Genomic DNA, 18,975 nt, shown 5'->3' with positions numbered 1-18,975 from the left:
AGAGTGGAAAATTGGGAATGACGGCCCCACACCCCCCTCTGGATGGATTATGCCGGAGGGACCTGGGGTTTGTGTGACCCTGGATCTTGGTACAGTACTTTATCCGTGCCTCGAATCATTGTGATTGATGGAAGGCAGACTCACAGTTGCGAATATACCTGTATCAAGTATTGTTCAGCTGCTTTTTGCTCTGTATTTCTCTGTTGCATTATGTACTCGGGGGACCGTCTTCCCCTATTTGGAGAAAAAATTATATTTGAAAAAAAAAAGAAGCCTACGACACCTGGTATTCCCAGGCGGTCTCCCATCCAGGCATTAACCAGGCCCGACCCTGCTTAGCCTCCAATATCAGACAAGATGGAACAGATTCAGGGTGATGTGGCCGTAGCCAATATCTTCAGGCACTCTCAACTCTCTTGACAAACACCAAGATGGTCACCTTGGAAACAAGCGGAAAAAAATAGGTCAACGGCAACAACATAAAAAGAAGCCTACGGCATCTGGAAATCCCAGGCGGTCTCCCATCCAGGTACTAAACTGGTCCCAACCCTGCTTAGCCTCTGAGATCAGATGAGATTGGGCTCTTTCAGGGTGGTGTGGCCGTAGGAGATTTCTTCAGGCACTCTCAACCTTGACTAACGCCAATATGGTCACCTTGGGAAACAAACAAAAAAATCAAGTCAACGCCAACAACATGAGAAGAAGTCTGCAGCACCTAGTATTCCCAGGTGGTCTCCCATCCAGGTATTAACAAGGCCCGACACTGTTTAGTCTCTGAGATCAGACGAGATCTGGTGCTTTCAGGGTTATGTGGCCATAGGCGAGCTCTTCAAGCACTCTCAACCCTCTTGACAAACACCAAGATGGTCACCTTGGTAAACAAACAAAAAAAAAAAACAAGTCAACGCCAAGAACATAAAAATAAGCCTTCAGCACCTAGTATTCCCAGGTGGTCTCCAATCCAGGTACTAGCAAGGCCCGACCCTGTTTAGCCTCTGAGATCAGAGGAGATCGGGCGCTTTCAGGCTTATGTGCCCATAGGCAGGGCCGGATTAACATAGGGGCTATTGGAGCTGCAGCTCCAGGCCCCTTTCTCAAGATAGGCCCATTTGCCCAAAAAAAAAAAAAATCAAAAAAAAAAAAAAAAAGATCGACCTAGAGGATTTTAGCTCGGCGACCAGGAGTCACAGAGACCCCATATTTGGTGGGTATGTAGCTAAAGACCCACCCCAGCACTGGTTAAAATATGGGGCTGCTATCATCTATGGTTCCGGAGATACAGGGTTCCTTGCGCAGCCTGTCAGAAGCTACATACAGAGCGGCAGTATAAATACAAGCTGGAACACTCTGCAGCAGACTGAGAGGATGAACTCACAGAGCTCATAATAATTATTTGTATATTACTTATGATAATTAACCCCTTGGCAACCAGGCCCATTCTGAGACTTCTCTCCTACATGTAAAAATCATCATTTTTTTATGCTAGAAAATTACTCAGAACCCTCAAACATTATATATTGTTTTAGCAGAGACCCTATGGAATAAAATGGTGGTATTTGCAACTTTTTATGTTGGAAAGAAACTGTTTCATTCATAAAAAAAAACACTAAAGTTAGGACGATTTTTTGTTGTGTACTAAGCGATGCTTTACATTTTTTTACAGTTTACATGTTTAGAGTTACAGAGGAGGTCTAGTGCTAGAATTATTGCTCTCGCTCTAATGATCTTGGCGTATGTAACCTGTGTGTATCTGGCTCTGATACTAACCGGTGCCTACCCAGGGACTGACTAGTATCTCTCCCAGCCTGTCCCCACACACCCTCTCACCTGCTGCCCTGTGAATGGGGCAATCACTCCCGCAGTGTTATTCAATCACTCCCGCAGTGTTATTGTGTTCTGCCAGTGAATACAATGATTAGTGTTGCTAACTATAGGTGGCAGCACTGATTATTTTGGGGAAAACCTGACAGGCTGGTTGCACTCAAGTCGGTTAATAGGTTGACTTGTGTAAAACCAGCTAGCCCATACATAGATCGACTATGGCTGGTCTCTGCCTAATTGGTGTAATTTCAATCCATGTCTGGCCCGCTTAACCACTACACAGCCCCTAAACATCCTTCCACAAACCTTTACATTTTTCCTTCCCAGATTACTTCATCCTCCTCTCCTATACATAGTGCCCACTGTCATACTCTCCACACTTCTCTCCTATACATAGTGCCCACTGTCATACCCTCCACACTTCTCTCCTATACATAGTGCCCACTGTCATACTCTCCACACTTCTCTCCTATACATAGTGCCCACTGTCATACTCTCCACACTTCTCTCCTATACATAGTGCCCACTGTCATACTCTCCACACTTCTCTCCTATACATAGTGCCCACTGTCATACTCTCCACACTTCTCTCCTATACATAGTGCCCACTGTCATACTCTCCACACTTCTCTCCTATACATAGTGTCCACTGTCATACTCTCCACACTTCTCTCCTGTACATACTGCTCACTGTCATACCCTCCACACTTCTCTCTTATACATAACGCCCGCTGTCATATCCTACACTCTCCTCACCTGTACATAGTGCCCACTGTCATACACTTCTCTCCTGTACATAGTGTCCACTGTCGTACCCTTCACACTCCTCTCCTATACAGTGCCCACCGACATACCCTCCATACTCCTCTCCTATACATAGTGCCCACTGCCATACCCTCCATACTCCTCTCTTATACATAGTACCCACCGCTATACCCTCCATACTCCTCTCCTGTACATACTACTCACTGTCATACCCTTCACACTCCTCTCCTATACATAGTGCCCACTGTCATACCTCCAACACCTCTCTCCTATACATAGTGCCCACTGCCATACCTCCAACACTTCTCTCCTATACATAGTGCCCACTGTCATACCCTCCACACTCCTCTCCTGTACATACTACTCACTATCATACCCTCCATACTCCTCTCATATACATAGTGCCCGCTGTCATACACTTCTCTCCTGTACATAGTGTCCACTGTCGTACCCTTCACACTCCTCTCCTATACAGTGCCCACCGACATACCCTCCATACTCCTCTCCTATACATAGTGCCCACCGCCATACCCTCCATACTCCTCTCCTATACATAGTGCCCACCGCTATACCCTCCATACTCCTCTCCTGTACATACTACTCACTGTCATACCCTCCACACTCCTCTCCTATACATAGTGCCCACTGTCATACCTCCAACACTTCTCTCCTATACATAGTGCCCACTGCCATACCTCCAACACTTCTCTCCTATACATAGTGCCCACTATCATACCCTCCACTCCTGTACATACTACTAACTTTCATACCCTCCATACTCCTCTCCTATACATAGTGCCCACCGTCATATCCTCCCTCCACACTCCTCTCCTGTAATTACTGCTTACTGTCCTACTCTCCTGTACATAGTGCCCACTGTCATACCCTCCACACTCTTCTCTTATACATAGTGCCCAATTTCATACCCTCTACACTCCTCTGCTGTGCATACTGCCCACTGTCTTACCCTTCACACTCCTCTCCTGTACATAGTGCCTTCTGCCATACCCTCTGCACTCCTCTCATGTACATAGTGCCCACTGTTAGAACTTCCACATTCCTCTCCCTCACCTGCACATACTTCCCACTTTTATACCATCCACACTCCTCCCTTATGCCTCTTACCCACAAAAAACTGTTCTTTAAAATTATATGTTAAAATTATATGTTCCTCAATGTTACCAGCTCTAGAATGGGCACTTTTGTCAGTTCAACTAAAGGAAATCTCACAGTCCTCATATTTGTTCTGCCCCATTATTAGTACTTATTTTATTTTGTAATGACTATTGTGATGTATAGAGGAACACGGGGGATGTCAGCTACTCTAAATATAGCACTTGTAAAAAAAGCAACCCTAAAATATATTTGAAATGTTGACAACCATGTACTTAGGCACTGCCCAAGGGCCACAGGGTCAGTAGGGCCCCATGAGAGGCTCCGGTGATAGTAAAGCGGTAGTAAACTTTTCTAACATTACTACTTTTTAGAGGCCCTTGGGGAGGTTATGCCATAATGTACAAGTGTGCCCAGCATATTAGCACATTAGGGTACACTTACCTGTCAGACCTCCAGTGCTGTGCTGTGATCAGTCCGGCGGGGCCCGGGCACTTCCATCTTCACCCGGTCTTCGTTCTGGGTTCTGTGCCTTCCGTCATTTGCCTTGGCCAGGCTGCGTTGATGTCATTCCCTCTTTCTCCCATCCCCCCCTTTCTCTCTCATCCTCCCTCCCTTACCCCTCACACCTCTTTCATCCCCTCTCTCTCTTTCATTTAATTTGTTATAACAAAAAATAGTTTGCATTTTTATTTATTTATTGTTTATAAAAGGCCCCATCAAAATCCTCAGCACCAGGCCCACAATGTTCTTAATCTGGCCCTGGTCTGCGACCCCTTCTGGAACACCTAACTGAACGGAGGATTCCATACAAGTGGGGCCATCCGTTTCACCTTATAGTGCGCAAAAATGGGAGGCCCCTTGCGCTACGACACCCTTCGGAGGTCCCGTCCTTTCTGGAGGCTTTGGGCCTGCCCTCGGTTCAGGTCCCCGACTGGTTGGCTCCTGTTGTCCCCCAGGGAGCAGTGGCCCCGACGAACAACCCCTCAACCAGGCCACAGAGAGTGAGACGCCACCGTCGATCCCAACGTCAGAGATCGCAGGCCCCTCAAGATCGTGAACCCTGAGAGAGTACAGTAATATTCCGTTATTCCTGTGTTATACCCTTTTTTTTTTGTTTTCTTTTTCTCTACCAACATAGATGGCTGGAGTATCCAGCTTTGTGTTGTTTACCATGCCACGGGCCATTGTTCCCAGCGCCCCCGCTAGGGGAGAGGAAGGACATTGGAAGAACAGAGTTGGACACTGCGCTTCCTGGACGAAGCCCTGAGTTATTGGCGGTACTGTTCACCATTCTCGTTACTGTTTATCTACAGGTGCCCTAGTCTCTGCGCTGTTTGTGTTTTTGGACTGCCTGGTGGTGCCCCCCGGGTGCCCCTGGGCGGCGTTCCCGCTCCCTCCCCCTCTCCCCCCCCCCTTTTTTCCATTTTTTTTGGGGGGGGGGGCGGGTGCCTGGGTGGTATAAAGTTATCTATACTCTGTGTTGAAAAGTTTAATATGTTGGTTTAATTATGCACTGTTCTACTATTGTTAACTGCCCGATACCTGCTGCAGTGATGTTCTATAATGCGTTTGATGTCGTAGTTAAGATGCCAAAGAAGCTCCGTGCACGCCCGATTGCGACTGCATGGACCATGGGATGCTGGAGGGGTACTGCACCGACGAGATCCTCCCTCTGCAGTGCCTTACCTCTTCCCCCACTAGGCCCCTCTGCCCTAACCAGCAGGTTCTCTCCGATAGGAGCTTTAGCAATTCCCCGATCTATCCCCACCCCTCCTACCCTCCTCCTCCCTACTAACTCCGGACCTTCTCCGCTTCATTACTGCTTTTCCTTTTTCTCCTCCTCTTCCTCTATGCTTGAACTCTATATCTACTACTGACTCTGGTGGGGACCGCCGGCCGGGTACCACTGCCGACATGGCCCTGAAGCTGGTTTCCTGGAATGTGAAAGGGCTGAATGTACCTGAAAAAAGGTCCAGCTGCCTAACAGAATTGTGGCGGATGAAGCCCCAAATAGTTTTCCTCCAGGAGACCCATTTCAGGACAGACCAAATACCACGGCTTTATAGTAAGCACTTCCCCCTGGCCCACCACAGCACGTCCCCTACTTCCAAATCGAGAGGAGTGTGTGTTCTTCTTGCTAAAAATGCCTGTTAGCTGTCCAAGCTGATAGTGAAGGGAGAGTACTCTTCATTAAGGGAACTCTCCACTCGCAAACTTTTACTCTTGCCAACCTATACATGCCGAATGTGGACCAGCTGCCGGCCTTAGAAGCATGCTTGGATGCCCTGGCTGCATTCTCGGAGGGTACTTTGATCGTTGGGGGGGACTTTAACCTCACCTTGGACCCCCGCAGAGACTCATCATCGGGCACCTCTGCGATTTCTGCGAGAACGCGTTCACATATAAGAGACCTGCTACACTCCCACCGACTGATCGATGTGTGGCGTACGTAGGGACTATACGTTCTTTTCCACCGCTCATGGTTCTTACTCACGTATAGATATGTTTTTAGTCGCCCACAATGCTATCCCGGCGGTCACAGACGCTCAGATAGGCCACATAGCCCTGTCTGACCATGCCCCGATTTCTTTGATGCTGAAGCTACAACAGGAGTCGTGTGGTCAGTCCTGGTGGAGACTGAACGAGTCTCTCCTGAAGGACCCTGAGACCCACGCAGACCTGCTTAGGGAATTAGAAAGTTACTTTGATCATAACCGTGATTCTGTTTCCAACCCCCTCATGTTATGGGCGGCTCATAAATGCTACATTAGGGGCATTCTTATTTAACATGGTCATAGACTCAAAGTGGCCAAAATTGAGGCTCTCGCCAAACTTATTGCCAAGTTGCATGCGTGTGAACAACGACACAAATCCCAGCCGACTGCTGCGCTGGAGGTGGAGGTGAGAGATCTTAGAGAACAAATCAGAGATTTCTCTCTCTTTCAGGCTAGAACCAGACTCATGTGGGTCCACAGGACGTATTATGAATATGGAGACAAGTGTAGTAGGTCCCTAGCGAACTCCCTGCGTGCCCAACGCAAAGCGTCCTTCATTCCAACCATGACCTCCCCTTCGGGTGCCAAACTTCATGATTCACGGGAGATAGCGGAGTGTTTCCGATCTTTCTATGAAGCCCTTTATAACTTGCACCCCCGGGACTCAGGAGACGCCCTCCAGGCCGGCACAGCGGCCATTGACGAGTACCTAGCTTCGGGAAACCTCCCGTCGCTGACACAGGAAGAGATAGAGCTTCTCTCGCAACCTATCTCCCCGGAGGAATTGTCGGCAGCGTTAAGAGACTCACCCAAGGGCAAGGCACCAGGCCCAGATGGGTTTACGGTCCCTTATTATAAGGCCTTCCTCTCCCTGTTGTCCACGCCGTTTGTGTCAGCTTTTAACGCCCTATTGGAGGGCCAGACCTTTCCACCGGAGCTGTTGCAGGCAAGCATCTCGGTCATACCCAAGCCGGAGAAGGATCCGCTTCTCTGTGTGAACTACAGGCCCATCTCCTTAATACGCGACCTTAAGCTCTTCACTAAGATACTGGCGGAGCGGTTGGCGCCCATTCTCCAACGCCTGATACCTCTGGATCAGGTGGGGTTTATTCGTAACAGGGAAGCCCGAGACAACACTACCAGGACAATCAATGTTATAGAACGCCCCAGACGCCTTAAACTACCGATTATGTTGCTCTCTGTGGACGCAGAAAAAGCGTTTGACAGGGTGAGCTGGCCTTTTTTGCTAGCCACCCTGCGAAGCCTGGGGGTACCCCCCCCCCCATGCTTTCATGGGTTACAGCTCTTTACTCGTCACCGACGGCGATGGTTAGGGTCAATGGGTTTGCCTCGTCGCGTTTCACTATTGGCAATGGAACGAGGCAGGGATGCCCGTTGTCCCCCCTTTTGTTTGTCCTATCGCTTGAACCCTTGCTGCACCACATCAGGCAGAACATAGACATCAAGGGACTGGACACCCTCTCACACCACCATAAGGTCGCAGCCTTTGCAGATGACCTCTTGTTCTATGTCTCAGAGCCTCACATTACATTGCCGAATCTCTTAGCAGAAATAAGACGATATGGCACCCTGTCAAATTTTAAAATTAACTTACAGAAATCGGAAGCACTCAACGTCTCCCTGTCTACCAACGCCCAGACGAGTCTAAGCACTAATTTTCCCTTTCGTTGGGCAACTGGGGCTATACAATATCTGGGTACCAAGGTTCACCCGGACCCACATCTGATTTTCCAATTGAATTTCCAGCCGCTTCTAAAAAATGTTGCCGTAGATCTAGAGAGGTGGTCAAAGTTGGCGACCTCTTGGTTTGGGAGATGCAATGTGCTCAAAATGAATGTAATGCCCAGACTCTTGTACCTATTACAAGCCTTACCGATAAAAATCCCCCAATCATTTTTTAAAGCCATGCGCTCCATCTTTATTCGATACGTATGGCAGGGCAGGCCTCCAAGACTCAGCCGAACATTACTGCTCAGACCAAAAGACAAGGGAGGGATTGGCCTCCCAGATCCGGCATGGTACTATACGGCGGTGCACATGAACAGAGTAGTTGACTGGTGCAGACACCTGAAGGATAAGCTGTGGGTTCGTCTGGAGCATGAATCCGTACCATTTCCACTTGAGGGTTTGCCCTGGAGTGGACCGGGCTGGTCGGGAGCGACGCGGGCACACCCACACATTGAGCCAACGTTACAAGAGCTAGACAGATATTTTACCCTGACGGGCGTGCCCAGTTTCCCTTCGCCCATGACTCCTATTATTGGACACCCACGCTTTGAACCCGGCATGACGGAAAAGTCTTTCCGCCTCGACCCTGACTGGGACCTTGTGCGGGCCTCTTCTTTTCTTGGCCCTAGGACGTGGACAGCGGTCTCCACTATGTACGAGGCGTTAGCAACCACGGCCCTGGGACAGTGGAAGCTTTCCCAACTCTCCCACTTCTTGAAATCTTTGCCAAACAGTGGCGAATTCCGCAGACCCCTAACATCGTTTGAGGAGGTATTCTCAGGAGAGGGACCGACCCGAAGGTCTCTTTCCCTGTCATATTGCATCCTACTGGACCAACTCTCCCAGGGTAACCTGGTGTTCGTGGAAAAATGGGAGCGAGACCTGCATGTCCGGCTCTCGCCAGACCAGAAGAACCGCGCGCTTCTTTTTGCGCACAAGTCATCCCTATGTAGTAAATACCAGGAAATAGCTTATAAAATTTTGACCCGATGGTACAGGACCCCCACTGTCCTGGCGGCTATGTTTCCCGGTCACAGCCCTTTGTGCTGGAGATGCGGTGAACAAGCCGGCACGTTACTACATATCTTCTGGGAATGCCCTCAACTGGCCCATTTCTGGAGACAGGTTCTCAATATCATTTATGACCTCACGGCTATTGATCTCCAGAACAACCCAGCTGCGATCTTCCTCAATCTGACCCCACTCTCGAGCAAGAAGTACCATAAATCTCTCTTAAAACATCTTCTGAGTGGGGCCAGGGCATGTATACCTAGCATGTGGAAACAGCAGGCCGCTCCACTGGTGTCTCACTGGTTTGCAAGAGTTTGCGACATCTACAGTATGGAACAGCTCACATCAGCGTTAGGCGACAGGGAGGAAGAGCACACTGCTTGTTGGTTGTCTTGGAGCCTGTTCAGGTTTTCCGACGCATACAGATCCTATCTGTAGGCTCTGGCACGTGTATAGAGGGAAGGGTCCGGCCGTGGGAACCCATCGGAGTCCTCTTTCTTTCTCTCCCTTCTCGTATACCACCCTGGTTCACTCTCTCCCCCGTCTGCCTCGTAGCACTGTTAGCCCCCTATAACTTTCATTCTTTCTACCCCATCCCCTTCTCCTGCCCATTTGCTCCCCCCTCTTTCCCTACCCCCTAACTCCCAAGTATAATTAAAATACATGGTGATTGCAAGGATCTTTTCGTTTTGTTCCCTCGATTTCCCAGCCAGGGGTTGGCGGCCCTCGGGGTGGTCCCGGCTGAGCTCTTTGACCAATAGAATGAAGGTGACCGATGTTAGAGGCCCCTCAGTCTGGGCCTTGAGGGGGATCGCCCCGCGGACTGCCCTGGTTTATAAGTAGACACTAGGGTGCCAGATCATTAGAGTGGGATAATGTGGTGGCCTAGCCACGGCTGGGGCTGCTGCTGACATAAGTTGTTAGGTTTCCCCCGGTCCCCCACGAAGTATTAACTATGTATTTTTGTTAACCTGGAAAACTGAGGGATCTATGTCTTTTACAGTTTGTCTCTGTATTACCTGCAATCCGTAAATAAAGAATAAAAAATAAAAAAAGACACTAACCAGACCAGATCCTTCTATGGCACCTGGTCTTCCCAGGGAGTCTCCCATCCAGGTACTAACCAGGCCTGACGCTGCTTAGCCTCTGAAATCAGATGACATCGGGTGCTTTCAGGTTGATGTGGCCGTAAGCGTTCTCTTCAAGACACGCCCAACCCTCTTGACAAACGCCAAGATGGTCGCCTTGAGAAACAAGCAAAAAAAACAGGTCAAAGCCAACAACATAAAAAGAAGCCTATGGGCTTACAGCGGACCTTAAAAGATGGGACCCACTAGCTCTGTCATGGTTCGGACGCTGTAATGTGTTGAAGATGAACGCGATGCCACGACTTCTGTATCTACTACAAGCCTTACCTATCAAAATACCCCAGACTTTCTTTCATGCGGTTCGCTCAATCTTTATCAAGTTCCTCTGGTGCGGAAAACATATGCGTATTGGTAGGGCAATGCTATTGCGACCGAAATTGCGGGGAGGTATTGGCTTCCCGGACCCTGCTCTATATTACACAGCGACGCACATGAAACAGGTGGTTGACTGGTGCCGGTGTTCTGCCATATACTGTCCGGCCATGATATAGTGTCCGCGCCGTACTGCGCATGAGCAGTACGGAGCAGACGAAGCTTCGGAAAATCTCCGAAGCTGAACGGCGCCTGCGCGGTGAGTGGAGGTGGTAGCCCCACCATCCAAGCGGACATAGGGTTGTGAATATTAGAGGGTCCCTCGCAGGCGAGCTTCGCTCGCCACGCTTCGGGCTCGGCCTCGCTGCGCTCGGCTCTTTTATATTCTTACTCTATGTCCACTTGGATAGTGGGGATAGAACCTGGACTCAGTGCGCAGGCGCCGTTCATGCTCGGCAATTTTCGGAATCTGTGTTGCTGTGTACTGCGCATGCGCAGTACACAGCGGACACTATCCGATGGGGGACCATATGTGATAAGACACCGGCATGGGGAACTGAAGCTATGGGTCAAGCTAGAGCAGGAGAATGCGCGGGTTCCACTGGCTGGTCTGCCTTGGGCGGGGAGGCCATTGGAGCCCTGTGTGACTACTCACCCGTTAATTGGCCCCTCGCTCGCCGAGATGGATAGTTTTTTTCATCTTTCCCACCTGACTAACTTCCCTTCTCCTATGACCCCAATTATTGGACATCCTAGATTCCCTCCGGGCCTGTCTGACCAGGCCTTTACCAGGCAAGCCCCGAAAGGGCTTCTGAGAGCAGCCCTATTTCTTGGACCCACGGGCTTGATTCCCATGGGGACCATACTGCTAGAGCAAGTACCTGTTGCATTGGATAGCTGGAGAGTTAGACAGCTAATCCATTTCCTCGGATCACTACCTAACCATTCGTTCTTCTCTAGACAATTCCACCCCTTCGAGGAACTTTGCCTGGATGATGGCCCAATTCGTGGTTCCCTCTCTAGGTCCTACCAAATCCTGACAGACGCACAATCCTCCACGGATCCACCCTTCCTAGCTAAATGGAAAAGGGACTTACAAACTACATTCTCCAAACCACAGAAGGACAGAATACTCTTTTTCGCCCATAAGTCGTCACTCTGCAGTAAATATCAGGAGATCTCATATAAGCTGATCACACGCTGGTATCGTACACCGGTGGTGTTGGCCAAAATATTCCCCGGTCAATCTGACCGCTGCTGTCGCTGCGGGCAACAGGCTGGCACCATTCTCCACATTTTCTGGGAATGCCCTAAATTACAAACATATGTTCCGACCCCATTTGACTACTACACAATACTCTTCCCCTATCTATGGATATCTAAACTCTTCGAGGGTAGCAGGGCTAGTATCAATAATATTTTAAGTGGTAGAGGATCCCAACGAGATGGAGCTTTAATCTCATCTTAATATGACCGCAAAGCTGTACACGTGCTATTCTCCTCAGACTTCTTACCATTGGCTCTGATATCCATGCAATATGATCGTTTGTTTATAACTATTTGTATCACACATTCTGTGAAGTTGCCTTTGCATTGTATGTCGCATACTACTAAATAAAAAAACAAAAAAAACAGAAGCCTATGGCACCTGGTATTCCCAGGCGGTCTCCCATCCAGGTACTAACCAGGCCCGACACTGTTTAGCATCCGAGATCAGACGAGATTGGGCGCTTTCAGGGTGATGGGGCCGTAGGTGATCTATTCGGGCACTCTTAACCCTCTTGACAAATGCCAAGATGGTCACCTTGGGAAACAAGTGAAAAAAAAAACAGGTCAATGTCAACAACATAAAAAGAAGAATACGGCACCTGGTATTCCAACGCCATCTCCCATCCAGGTACTAACTAGGCCCAACCCTTCTTAGCCTCAGAAAAGAGAAGAGATAGGGCTCTTTCAGGGTGATGCTGCTGTAAGCGATCTCTTTGGGCACTCTCAACCCTCTTGACAAATGCCAAGATGGTCACCTTGGGAAACAAGCAAAAAAAAGAAAACGAATCAACGCCAACAACATAAAAAGAAGTCTACAATAACTGGTAATCCCAGGTGGTCTCCCATCCAGGTACTAACCAGGCCCGACTCTTCTTAGCCTCCAAGATCAGATGAGATTGGGTGCTTTCAGAGTGATGTGGCCATAGGCAATCTCTTCAGGCACTCTCAACCCTCTTGACAAACACCAAGATGGTCACTTTGGGAAATAAGCGAAAAAAAAACAGGTCAACGCCAACAACATAAAAAGAAGTCTACGACACCTGGTATTCCCAGGCGGTCTCCCATCCAGGTACTAACAAGGCCCGACTCTATTCGCCTCCAACATCAAACGAGATGAGTCGGAAGCTAGAGACAATACGGCCCGAGTCCTCAATTTAATCCATGCGGCGCATGTACAGGGAGGGCCCTTGCTTATGCTGTCAACGGACGCGGAGGAGGCCTTTGACAGGGTGGCCTGGAACTTTATGCAGGCCACCCTGGAACATATAGGTCTTGGCCCCAACATGATGAGCTGGGTAATGTCGCTTTACTCCACGCCATCGGCAGCGGTACGGGTGACCGAGTGGTGCTCGGACTCTTTCCCCATCACTAATGGGACGAGGCAGGGGTGCCCTCTGTCTCCCCTAATTTTTATTCTGACACTGGAACCACTTATGTGTCACGTTCGGAATGACCCGAATATTACTGGCATATCCAAACCCTCGGCACAGCACAAAATTGCGGCGTACGCTGATGATCTAATTTTTTCCATCTCCAATCCACACATTTTGCTTCCCAAAATACTTGCGTCTCTACAGCGACACGGCAGCCTATCAAACTATAAAAACAATTGCGCCAAGTCGGCTGTATTGAATATATCGGTCCCGGATGGTGAGGCCAAGAGGCTCCGCTCCTCTTTTCCATTCTACTGGGCTGAAAAATCTATACGTTAACTGGGCGTTGACATCGCAGCCGATTTAGCGCAATTGTACCTGCTTGATTTTGTCCTTCTCCTGGATAGACTGAAATCTGATTTGGGAAACTGGCATGCTTTAACACTGACCTGGTTCGGGCGCTGTAATGCATTAAAAATTATGGCCCTCCCTCGGATCTTATACATGTTCCAGACATTACCGATCCGGTTACCCCCAATTTTTTTCAGACAACTGCAGGTGCTGCTCCGGGACTTTATTTTGGCGCGCAAACCGCCCAGAGCCCGTTTGCAATTGCTTGCCAGACCAAAGGACAAGGGGGGTCTGGGTCTCCCAGATCTCAGACAATACTACAGAGTGACTCTGCTAGCGAGAGTCGTTGATTGGCATTGTAATGGCCCACACAAGCAGTGGGTGGAGATGGAGATTGAGGATGGATCCATTCCCCTATTGACCTCCCCGTGGCTCCTGTCCTCCCTACCAAAAGACCTCAGAGGTCACCCCGTAGTGGGAGCTACGTTGGCTGTTGTGCGGAGGTTGTTCCGCTGCACACACATTGCTCCCCTGTCATCACCAATGACTCCGGTTATAGGTAATCCAGACTTCCCATCGGGATTTACCAACAAGAAACTGCGACAGTTGACACTGGTGGGGAAACAGCGTCTGGGAGAGGTGTGGCCCATGGGAAGGCTCCCGACCACGCAAACTGTCGCCGAGCTTTCTGTCCCTCCGCTTGACTTGTTTAGTGCTTATCAACTTCGTCACTTTCTTCTGGCCATACAAAGGGCCCCCTACACTCCTAGAGACCTGACACCCTATAAATCCATCTGTCACAAAAGGGAACCTGTGCGACACACCCTCTCCCTTCTGTACAACCTATTGAGTAGTCAGGAGGAGGAGTCGACCCCCACCATTTATCCACAAATGGGAGAGGGACTTAGGCATCACATTTACCCCACAACAGATAGGGAAGATCCTGACCTTAGTACATAAAGCTTCCATCGCAAACCAATATCAAGATACAAGATAGTCTCACGCTGGTATAGAGTCCCATACCTTCTGAATAAAATGGATAGATCGATCCCGGATGTTTGTTGGAGGTGAAATTCAGATATGGGGACCATGGGACACCTTTTCTGGGCATGCCCGACCTTGAGGAACTTTTGGGTTCCCAGTAGCGTGCCTTCTATACTTGACCGAACAGCCTGTTCGAAAATACAAAAAAAACCCTCACGATGCAACTCCTGAATGCCGCCCGGGCCTGCATTCCCGCACTGTGGAGGCAGCCTCAGCCCCCATCCAAGGTGCTGTGGTATTCCAAAGTCAATCATATTCTCCGGATGGAAGAATTGACCGCCACCCTTCACAACACTGAAGAGGCATTTAGTGTTACATGAAGGCCCTGGAGGTATTTTACTGGTACTCGAGACTACATTCGGGAGGTGAGCAGTGCCTCCGTCCCAGAAAACGACTGAACATCTAACGTTTACCTACGTAGGCCATGTCTGCCCTGGGTGGCATTCCCCCCCTCCTTTTTGTCTTTATTTTTCTTTTTTTCCCCGTCGCCATCCCCCCACCTCCTCTCTCTCCGTCTTTGCACTCTCTTCTTCCCCCGTCCTCCCTTTTGACTATGCCTTGTCTCCTTACTAGCCTTCGGGACCCAGAAGAACCCCAGGGTTCTGGACATGACCGGCTCATATTTTACTCTGGTTCACGTAGGTCATGATAAGCTGGCTCGCTGTGGTCCCAGTTGTTCTCCATGATTACATTTGTCCGAACGGAGCTGCACTAGTTATACTGTACTACATGTCGGAGGTGGGGTTTCTCTATTTTCTGCATGAAACTGTAGGACTCCCCTCTGAGAACCCAGAGTTATTTGGCTGCCTATTTTTTGTTAGCATGTAATTGTGACCCTGGGTCATGCTGTATGGTTGACTGTTATATTTATGTTGTTCTACTTAATAAAAGAATAATAAAAATAAAGAAAATAAGTCAATGCCAACAACTTAAAACTAAAGCCTATGGCATCGAGAAATCCCAGGCGGTCTCCCATCCAGGTACTAACCATGTCCCAACCCTGCTTAGCCTCTGAGATCAAATGCACGCTCAACCCTCTTGACAAACGCCAAGATGGTCACCTTGGGAAACAAACAAAAAAAACAAGTCAACGCCAACAACATAAAAAGAAGCCTGCGGCATCTGGAAAACCCAGGCGGTCTCCCATCCAGGTACAAACCAGGCCCAACCCTGCTTAGCCTCTGAGACCAAACGAGATTGGGCGCTTTCAGGGTGTTGTGCCCGTAGGCAATTTCTTTGTGCACTCTCAACCCTCTTGACAAATGCCAAGATGGTCACCTTGGGAAACAAGGGAAAAAAAACAGGTCAAAGCCAACAACATAAAAAGAATCCTACGGCATCCGGTATTCCCAGGCGATCTCCCAATCAAGACACTAACCAGACCAGATCCTTCTATGTCACCTGGTCTTTCCAGGCAGTCTCCCACCCAGGTACTAACCAGTCCTGATGCTCCTAAGCCTCTGAAATCAGACGAGATCGGGTGCTTTCAGTGTGATGTGGCCGTAAGCGTTCTCTTCAAGACACGCCCAACCCTCTTGACAAACGCCAAGATGGTCGCCTTGAGAAACAAGCGAAAAAAACAGTTCAAAGCCAACAACAAAAAAAGAAGTCTATGGCACCTGGTATTTCCAGGCGGTCTCCCATCCAGGTACTAACCAGGACCGACACTGTTTAGCCTCTGAGATCAGATGAGATTGGGCGCTTTCAGGGTGATGGGGCCGTAGGTGATCTCTTTGGGCACTCTCAACCCTCTTGTTAAGCGCCAAGATGGTCACCTTGGGAAACAAGCGAAAATAAACAGGTAAACGCCAACAACATAAAAAGAAGCCTACGGCACCTGGTATTCACAGATGGTCTCCCATACAGGTATTAACCAGGCCGTACACTGCTAGGCCTCCGAGATCAATGAGATTGTGCGCTTTCAGGGTGTTGTGGCCATATGTGTTCTATTTAGACACTCTCAACCCTCTTGACAAATACCAAGATGGTTATCTTGGGAAACAAGTGAAAAAAAAAAGTTCAACGCCAACAACATAGACCCTGCCGGTCTCCCATCTGACCCAGACCCTGCTTAGCCTCTGAGATTGGGCGCTTTCAGGGTGATGTGACCTCAGGCGAACGCTTTGGGACATACTCAAAACTCTTGACTGATGCTAAAATGGTCACCTTGGGAAACAAGCGAAAGAAAAACAGGTCAAAGCCATTAATATAAAAAGATTCCTACGGCACCTTTAATTAGGTACTATCCAGGCCGGACCCTGCTTAGCCTCTGAGATCAGATGAGATCGGGCGTTTTCAGGGGGATGTGGAAATAGGAGATTTCTTTGGACTCTCTCAGCCCTCTTGACAAATGCCAAGATGATCACCTTGGGAAACAAGCGGAAAAAATAAACCATGTCAACGCCAACAACATAAAAAGAATCCTACGGCACCTGGTATTCCCAGTTGGTCTCCCATCCAGTTACTAATCAGGCCCGACAATGCTTAGCCTCCGAGATCAGACAAGATCAGGCACTTTCAAGGTGATGGGGCCATAGGCGATCTCTTCGGGCACCCTCAACCATCTTGACAAACGCCAACATGGTCATCTTGGGAAACAAGCGAAAAAAACCAAGTCATTGCCAACATTGGAGGCTAAGCAGGGTTGAGCAATCAGTTTCCTTGCCTGAAATAGGCATCTCAGAACTGCCATCTGGCTACTTCCCGGGTTTCCAACTCCTTCAACTAATCCCAGGAGACAATACTTCGCCTCCATCCTGGTGGAGGTTCCAACCACCCGATCAATGGTTCCTGTCACCTCTGTCCAGTAGCGGATCAACTTCGGGCATCTCCAAAACATGTGCATCATGTCTCCCCCCATGTTCCCGCACCGGGGGCAACTTGCGTCCGGCCGTTCGGCCAAACTGAAAAAGTTTACGAGGAGCATAATAGGTTCTATATAATAAGAACAGATGTGACATCCTCTGTGAGGAGAGCCACAATTCACCACAGGCAGGATTCCTGTGGCCAATTATAGCTCAGGGGGGTTTAGTACACACCCCCCACTATATAAGGCCGCCAGCGCGGCGGCCTTGTATAGTGTGTTGCGGTGGTCAGGGAAAGAGGACTATAGGCAGGGACAGTGTCTTTACTGCTTGGGAACCTAGCACTGTTACAGTGGGTGTTATGTGCCTCCTGCACAGTACACACCTGAAGCTACCCTTTATTACTGGTGTTAAATTTCTGCAATATATGCATCTGCAGTGCAGAAGTTAGAGTCGGTGTTGTGTGCCTCCTGCACAGTATACACCTTATTGCTGGTGTTCTGTTTCTGTAATACAGGAACCTAGTACTGTTACAGTGCTAGGGTGTACAGAGAAGCTGGTATATATAGAAGACTACAGCATACAGAAGAAAGGCTAGTGAATACAGAATACAGGTTTCGTGTATGTAGATAGGCTTGAGTATACAGAGATGCTAGAGTAAACAGTGAGGCTGGGGTACACAGAGAGGCTAGTTTAAAGACAAATACAAAGATGTTAGTGTATATAGAGAGGTTAGTGTATAGAGAGAGTCGAGTGTATACAGAAAGGACAGTGCATATAGAGAAGCTAGTGTATACAGAAAGGGTATACATGAAAGCTGACATTCTATACAGAAGACTGGGTAGTGTATACAGAGAGTCTAGTGGGTACAGAAGACAGGCTGGTGTATTCTAGCTAGTTTTTACAGTCTAGTGTATACAGAAGACAGGCTGTGGTATACAGAGAGTTTAGTGTATTCAGAGAGTCTAGTGTATACAGTCGGCGAGTGTATACATAAGACTGGCTAGTTTACACAGTGTTTACAGAGATGCAAGAGTGTACAGAGAAGCTGGTATATATAGAAGACTACAGCATACAGAAGAAAGGCTAGTTAATACACAATACAGAAGACTAGTGTATGTAGATAGGCTTGAGTATGCTAGAGTAAACAGTGAGGCTGGGGTACACAGAGAGGCTAATTTAAAGAGAGGCTAGTATATACAAAGATGTTAGTGTATATAGAGAGGTTAATGTATAGAGAGGGTCGAGAGTATACAGAAAGGACAGTGCATATAGAGAAACTAGTGTATACAGAAGACAGGCTTGGGTATACATCAAAGCTGACAGTGTATACAGAAGACTGAGTAGTGCATACAGAGAGTCTATTGGGTAAAGAAGACAGGCTGGTGTATTCTAGCTAGTTTTTACAGTCTAATGTATAAAGAAGACAGGCTGTGGTATACTGAGGGTTTAGTGTATTCAGAGAGTCTAGTGTACAGAGAAGCGAGAAGCTAGTATATATAAGGCTAGTGAATACAGGCTAGTGAATACAGAATACAGACTCGTGTAAGCAGATAGGCTTGAGTATACAGAGATGCTAGAGTAAACAATGAGGCTGGGGTACACAGAGAGGCTAATTTAAAGAGAGGCTAGTATATACAAAGATATTAGTGTATATAGAGAGGTTAGTGTATAGAGAGAGTCGAGTGTATACAGATAGGACAGTGGATATAGAGAG

At 48.5% G+C, this 18,975-nt stretch overlaps 5 pseudogenes; all 5 read right to left on the bottom strand.

The window, feature by feature from the left end:
• Positions 1-488: 488 nt before the first annotated feature.
• LOC143949135 (5S ribosomal RNA) lies at positions 489-608 on the bottom strand (annotated as a pseudogene).
• Positions 609-12,053: 11,445 nt separating this feature from the next.
• LOC143947200 (5S ribosomal RNA) lies at positions 12,054-12,172 on the bottom strand (annotated as a pseudogene).
• Positions 12,173-12,495: 323 nt separating this feature from the next.
• LOC143948350 (5S ribosomal RNA) lies at positions 12,496-12,614 on the bottom strand (annotated as a pseudogene).
• Positions 12,615-16,061: 3,447 nt separating this feature from the next.
• Positions 16,062-16,180, bottom strand: LOC143950079 (5S ribosomal RNA; annotated as a pseudogene).
• Positions 16,181-16,874: 694 nt separating this feature from the next.
• On the bottom strand, positions 16,875-16,993 carry LOC143949555 (5S ribosomal RNA; annotated as a pseudogene).
• Positions 16,994-18,975: the final 1,982 nt, after the last annotated feature.

This window comes from Lithobates pipiens, unplaced genomic scaffold, assembly GCF_037356315.1.
Source record: "Lithobates pipiens isolate NorthernLeopardFrog02 unplaced genomic scaffold, aLitPip1_a1.2 Scaffold_30, whole genome shotgun sequence".
Classification (NCBI taxonomy): domain Eukaryota; kingdom Metazoa; phylum Chordata; class Amphibia; order Anura; family Ranidae; genus Lithobates; species Lithobates pipiens.
Note: the sequence above shows the minus strand (reverse complement) of the source record. Positions and strands in the feature narration are given on the sequence as shown.